We start from the raw sequence: 7,738 nt of genomic DNA, 5'->3' as shown, positions 1-7,738 counted from the left end.
GAACAAAGAAACTAGTATAAGCAAGCGAGCAAGCAGCGACAGATATATATGGCTAATAGTCACCGGACAATTTATTCTCTTTTGGCCTGGCGTTTCTGATCATAGTACATGTATATGATCTCTCCACCTTAATTTGTTGGAACTAGTTAATTAATTAGTTAAGGACGACACGTCCTGCAATGCTGCACTTGGCTTTGCTGCAGCACGCTTTGAGGCATCCCAGCTTTGTTGGAAAGCAACCAATCTCCGGGTGGAATGGACTGCAGCAGTACTGTCCCAGAGGATTCACATCGCATGGCGTCACCGTAATCTTGCTGCTATCATCATCCACGTCGTTGGCTGTCACGGCTGCTGCAGAGCGGGGGGAAAATACGCGAAAAGGTTAATTAATTATTGCAACTCTTGGATTTAAATCATCTTTTGATCTCTATGCTCTGCGTGTAAACAGCATTATATACTCCTAGATGATTCAAGAATTGGACGCAAAAACAGGTCAATTTTAACGAAGCACGAAACATTAATTCACAATGTTAGAAAAATACGAGTAAGGGTGTAAGTGGACCGGTCCGCCAACCCGTTTATGCCAATTAAGCGGGTTATCAACCGGGTTATTCACTTAATTTATTTATAAGTGGGCTCGCGGACCGGCCCATTTATACCCCTAAATACGAGTAATTGATTCTCTCTTGATCGCAAAAGCAAAGGGCAAAAATAGATAAAATCGACTACTTGCCACCTTGCAAGTATGGAACTAACCAAAACTTACCATGTGCAATGATGGCCAAGGATCCCAAGAAAACAAGAAAAACAAGGAGCGCTTGGCGGCGTCCGTCCATCTGAGAAGTTCCCGGTTCTGTTTATGTCTGTGCACCCAACCCTTGCAGAATGTATGTTAGCGTCGGATAAGCCCAGCTGTGTTTCATCCTATATGTATGTAGTATTATATAAAGCAAACACCAGGAGTTATAATTAGCACAGAGTAATGGCTCCAGTAGTAACGCTCTGCATGGTACGGTAGGTCACATGCTACCGTTTGTCCTACGAGCATATTCTGGAAAATTAACATTTACGTACGGATAAGTTTTGAAAACAAAATATAACTTATCTGTATATATTATTTCAATTATTTTTGACATTCTTTGTTAGAAAAAGTACGCATTTATTCTCTAAACTATGTTCTTATCCGACTTTGGTCGCTGAATATTATGAACTCCATTACTTTCAGTCCCTTAACTTTCAAAACCATTATTTATGTACGGATATGTTTTTAAATACTATATAGAACTTATCTTTATATCCTTCCAATTATTTTCTACATTGTTTGTTAGAAAAAGTACACATTTGTTCTCTAAATTATGGTCTTATCCGACTTTGGTCGCTCAATTATGAATCCGTTTACTCTTCCCTTAACTTTCAAAATCATTTATCTTTTATCCTGGATAGAAACCGGGATGGTTTTAGATTATGAGTAGGCTAGATAAACACTAGGTCGGGCTGGACCTAGAAAAAGCTTACCAAAAAATCTATACCAAAACTCTAGTCCAACCCAACCCCTGCCCTTTCTCAGAAAAAACTAGAAAAATGCGGGTAAAAGCTAGGCCCCAGCTAGAAAATACATAACAAAAAAACAAGCTCCGGCCTGACCCAACCCTTGTGCTTTCTTGGGTCAGGCCATACTTTTCAGGTTATTTCGGCTTTTCTTAGGCCTTTCATAAATTTTGGGTTTCAATATGTAGGACAGAGCCTGACTCAGGCCCAATTTAAACAAGCTTAATGATGAGGCACCTACATATGAAGTTCATAGATAAAAAATGATGACTCAATATTCAATCATTAATAAAAACAACAATGTGAGCATCTCCAGCAGGAGCCTTAAATATGTATCCTATTCAAGAAAACAATATTCAATAGGGCTTCTATTGAATCGTCCACTGTGAAGAGCCCAAAATCTTTCCCTAAGCCTCTGTCCCGAGCGGTGTCCATGTGATTCTCCAAACATTTGTTATGATCATTAGCCTATATCCAAGGCCTTCTACTTCCCGTACTTGAGCTCCTTTGCAAAGTTGGTTGGCTCTCCCCCACCTACCAAACATATCCCTGGTCGACCCCCACCCCCTCTCTGTTCGGTGTACATATCCTCCCCGTCTAGTACTCCTACTCCCTAATCGGCTACCACTTCGTCTGATGCACTCCATATCCTTCTTGGCCACCTCCATGTGTTTCCTCCCTGACCAATCTCCTCCTCATGTGTGGTGGTTCACTTCTTGCACATACACGAAAGAAATGGCAGTAACAAAGGAGAAACAACAAGAAAAGAAACAATAAAATCAGCCTGTAGATTCTCTTAGGGTAAGGGATGAAATATGAACTATTTCAAAAGTTGAGAAACCATTAGTAATTGGTTTCATATGTAAGAGATAATGGACAAAGTCCATAGTTGAGTGACCAAATATATACCTTTTTTCATCGTTATCGGTTACCAAAAAAATATTGTTTTATTAAATCATAATTTTTTTACAGTGCTCCAAGATGATTTTAGCCATCCATTTCATGTTAATCCCATGCTTGATATTGGTATTACCTCCTAGGAGGTAATAGATCTTCAAAAAGAAAAATAAATAATATGTTCTGTTTCCCATTTACAGGAATGGGAAGTAATTATGCTGATAACCTCACCTACTATTTGTCTATTTCTAATTCAAATCACATATAACCATTCATTTTTGAAATCATATATACATCGGAAATGAGTAGTTCAATATTATAAAATCAAATCACATCCAAAATTTTAAATTAATCTGATATTTTTATTTTTGGTGATATTTTCATAATAAGTTTATAGGAGCAAATTTTGATTTCTTTTTCAAATATTTGAAATTTCAAATAATTCATCCTTGTTTGTTTCGATACAAATATATTATATATATTTCATGTTTTCTTGGCCTTGGCTTTACACCAATATTTTATATATGGTTTAAATACAATGGAAAATTTATTGCCTACTAGATAGTTGCCAATTTGGTAGAGCCCAATCTTCTTCATGCATGGCTAAGATGGAAATGGTAATAATGTTCATTAATGTATTAATAATTTTCTTTTGTATTATTTATTAATTGTGAGAATAAATATGATTTTACAAAAAAGTAACCATATTGAGATTTACCAATACCTCTTAACTCCTTGGAGGTACCGTGGAGTACTGTTAAGTATCCGAAACTAATAAATAAGAATGCGATGAGCACCAGTGGTGTGGTGGAGTTGTGTCTGTATCACGACACTCACCAGAACTGCAGAAATCCTACTCTTATAAATATTTAACTCTAAATTTACCGTTGATTTTAAGGTTATCACTGAAGTTGTTTCTTCAACTATGGTTTTTTCATCGGTAAGAATACGTATATAGTTTTATTCACAAATTATGTTTTTAGTTTGTCAATATTCCGTTTGGTTTTTTTCATGAAAAAACTCAGCGATCATAACCCCCCCCTTTAATTTTGGGTCAGTATCCGCTGCCTTTGGGAGCAAAGGCAAACTTTACCCTTGCTTTCATCTAGGCCACCCATGATAGGATGATAGGATTGGCATCACTAGTGATTAATTAACAACTTAATTAATGACTAGCAATACCCGTGCTAACGCTATGGCCTAATTTATAATTTAATAATGTAAATAAGATATTGTAGATTCATTTTAATGCAATCATATATAAACCAAACATTCAAATTTGTTTGTCTATCAAACATTTGTTAATTTTATTATTTAAACAAACTCTGACAAAATAGCAGCAATAACTTCAGAGTTTTTAAGTTTGAACAATAACTGCATAGCCTGTAATTAGTAATTTCAGATTCCCTACAATATCAACAAATTGCAAGAATAACTTTAATGTATTGTAAGGATAATTGATGCACTAATTTTAGAATCACTACAATACGAAGTTCATATATTGCAAGGATAATTTTAATTAAATAATTTATTTACATTATCTGATATTAACATAAAATTTGAACTATATAAAACTAAATTTAATGTAAAGTACTGAGTTTCATCCCATATAACTTTTCGTACTCCTATAATAAATGGAATTTTGCTGACAATGTATATTTCAAAAGTGTAAAATCACCGTGCAACTCTCGAGTTTAAATTTATTATGAGTTTAAAAAAATTTCTCCCTGTCTTTATATATTACATGAAAATATATTTAATTAAATATTAAGTGATCATCTAATTCCTAGTAGATATTTATTGCATGAGTTCTTTCTAGTTTATAAAAAATACTGATAGTTTAAAAATTCGGATTTAATGTATTAGATTTAATGTGGAGGAGATAGATGGAACGTGCACGCAATTTGAGGAGCTCATAAACGGAAAGTGGCAGATGGAAAATGGACTATCTGATTTGATGCAGATGATTTGAGCTGTTATATTTCTTCAATGAGTAAAACAAATTTGTGCATTGTAGGATAGGTAGATAGAACCACGTGTTTCTTTATATGAAAAAAATAAAGTCAGATGGTATATTTGCAACCAAAAAATTTTATTAATATTTTTTTTATATACATGTTCTTACCAATCTAAAAGCAAAGACTACAAAAGAAAATTTGATGAAAAAAACTCCTAATTTAAGATTAAAAATTTAAAATTTAGCTTATAAGAATAAGCAAAAGCAATAAGATGAGAGTGCAAGTGGTTTTAACTGGACAAAAATTCATTTAACTGAACAATATGAAACAAGAGCTTTGGTAAATCACTTTTTATATGAAAGAAGTTAGTAAAAACATATACAGATATGAACAACGCCATATAGTAGTGAACATTTAAAAAAATATATAGGCTTTAAAAGGATAAAAGTGGAAGTCACAAAATGGTGGCAAATTAGATATATAGAATTTTCTTTTATTTTCTACCGATTAGTTAGCTGCTAATTAATCGTTATGTTGTGACCGAACCATGCAGCTGTTGATTCCAATCTGTGGCATGGATGGAAGCAACGGCAAAGTTAATTTGCCTTTGCCCTCAAACGTAGCAAGTTTTTAATGTGTTTTATTCTTACTGCCAAGTATAGGCCACAACGAAATTCCTAGTAGAGTTATTGCCCACCATATATACGAATCGCATTTATATAGACAGCGAGGAAATATATTATCCAACCATGAAAATAACCACCTTCCATATATGTGAATTGCTGAATAATGACCGTCCTTTATAAGCGCATAATTAATACCATTTAAATGAAATCAATTTATTCCATATAAATGTATATAATTAGACCCTGACAAATATAGCGATAGGTTACCCCTACATCTATATATAGTACACAGAAGAGGAGCAGCTGCAGCATCGATCTCGCAACATCGCAAACTGCAAACAGCCTAATGGCGAGCTTCGCAAAATTTGCTGCTCAAGCAGCAGTGCTTCTGTTGGCCCTTCTCGGTTTCTTCGCCACTCATGCTCAGAGTAATTAAGCAGCTTAATATTACATCCTCTCTTTGTTTGTTCCTAGCTAGTTTTGAAAATGAATGCCTTTTTTTTATCCCTTCTTTTTTTTTCTTGCTAGATCTCAACTATACTGATTACTGAACCACACATGTTCTAACAATGTATATAATGTGTCATTTTGGTCGGTTGATTTTCTTGGTTATGCAGGCCAGGGGCACGGGCCAGACATTTTTCCGTGCCAAAGGCAGATCCAAAGACCATGTGAGCCGAAATGCTACTGCTGCAGCGACGGGCAATGCTTCACGACAGAAGCACTGTGCAAGCAGTACTGCCATCACTCGCTCGCTGACCGCTTCAGCCTCCCATAAACCGACTTGAGATTGTCTATTGGACGATGTAATTAAAATTTCAGCTGCTTAATAACTTGGGACTTTGATTGAGTGATTTGTGTTTTCCCTGCGAATAATCAGGTATATACTACTTCTGGTCTGTTGTTTTCAGTTTGATTGAGTGATTTTGATCCTACGACTGACCGATATAACATATTTGAGATTTGTTTCGATCTAATAAAAAGTATCTCGAGTTATCGGTACCGTGAGGTCCCAAATTATTTTCTATCATTGGATCTAGCTGAGTAGGATGTCCATTATTAGATCCAATGATTAGAAATGATTCGGTACCCAGAACCAATATCCCGAGTTACTTTTTATTGACCAGAGCAAATCTCAACGTATTTCTGACATGTGATAGCGCTGCAAACGTAAGACTATAATGTTCGCGTTTATAAATTGCCCCATCAATCATTCAAATGAATGTGAAAGTTTATAGATTGACACATAAACGATATTTCTGACTTCAGCTACAATAAAAGATAAGTGATCACAGCATTCACACCCCTATCCAGCTGCTCTCATTTTATTCCTGCCCGGCCGTAATACACCACTGAATTTATCAATTGTTTTTTTTTATGAAATGTTAATTATTTGGGGCATCTACTAGATATGTATTTGGGGCAAATACATATCTCAGAGTAGTATTTCCATGCACCATAACAGGCATATGCCCGTATTGTGACCGCAAATATGCCCACGTGTAAAAAATATGGAATAATTAACTTTTTGCTACTCTTATGAATGGTGATAACAGATTTCACTGTAGCAAAAAGTTAAATGCCCCGATAAATACACACGTTTGAAATTCATGTGCCTAAACACATTCTGGAATCAGAAACACATACCAAAAGATACAGTGCCATGGCCCATAAATACAGTCATGCGACACTAACCTGACAAACTTTTAACACTTTTAACAGGGTTTTCAGTAGTCTCCTATCATAAATCGTCCCATGACAAGTAGTGGTGTACCTATGACCTATCACTACCCAAAAAAACAGTTAAATCCCCATGCTATCAGTACCGGTTATTAGAAACCTGGCACGGATTAGTCCCCGCAGCGCCCGGAACATCTAAAAATATAGAATCGGCACAAACGACACTTCATCTGTGCCAGTCCGTAGAACCGACACATAAATATGTTGCCTATCTGTGCAGGTTCAAGATAAGACTCAACACAAATGGCGTGAAAATAACCGGCACGGATAAGCCGATTGTCAGCCCGACCGAATAAGGTCTCGTTCCTGTGGTGGGGGTTGGGGTAAACTATCCGGCCCACAAAATATAGTACTAGATTAGTAGTTCATGATTAGATAATTATTAATTATAAAAAAATTTAAAAATAGATTAATATGATATTTGAAACAACTTTTATATAGAAAAGTTTTACAAAAATAAATCGTTTTGTAGTATGGAAATCGTGCACCCACAAAAAGGTAGAATCAAGATAGCCTGACCTTATCCCTTGCTTAGCAAATTCTCGTACTTGCATATTGTTTGTGTAAGTAAAACCACATGACCATTTGAACTATATATTTCCTCCATCCCAAATCTAAAGTAATAGAAAAAGGAGCCTCCACGTTATCCCTTACGGGCTAGAAATTTTGAGATTAATCGAAGAAAAATAAGATAAAAAAGAAAAGATCAATCAAATAAGGAAAATATAAAACAGAGATCAATCGGACAATGTTAGACCAATCGGACATGTAGATCCATCTGCTGGCCGGGTAGAGGTGACCATTATTTGTGTAGCGGTGTTAGTACGGGAGTCATGCATTGACCAGGACACCAGGATGTTGGGTTTGAGATTTCTGTAAAAGAAGAAAAAGAAGGAGAAAAGAACGAGTTTTCTGAATCAGAAGGGAAAATAGGAAAAAAATGAAAAGGACGACAAGAAAGAAAAGATC

The sequence above is a fragment of the Oryza brachyantha genome, chromosome 1, assembly GCF_000231095.2.
Source record: "Oryza brachyantha chromosome 1, ObraRS2, whole genome shotgun sequence".
Lineage (NCBI taxonomy): Eukaryota > Viridiplantae > Streptophyta > Magnoliopsida > Poales > Poaceae > Oryza > Oryza brachyantha.
Note: the sequence above shows the minus strand (reverse complement) of the source record.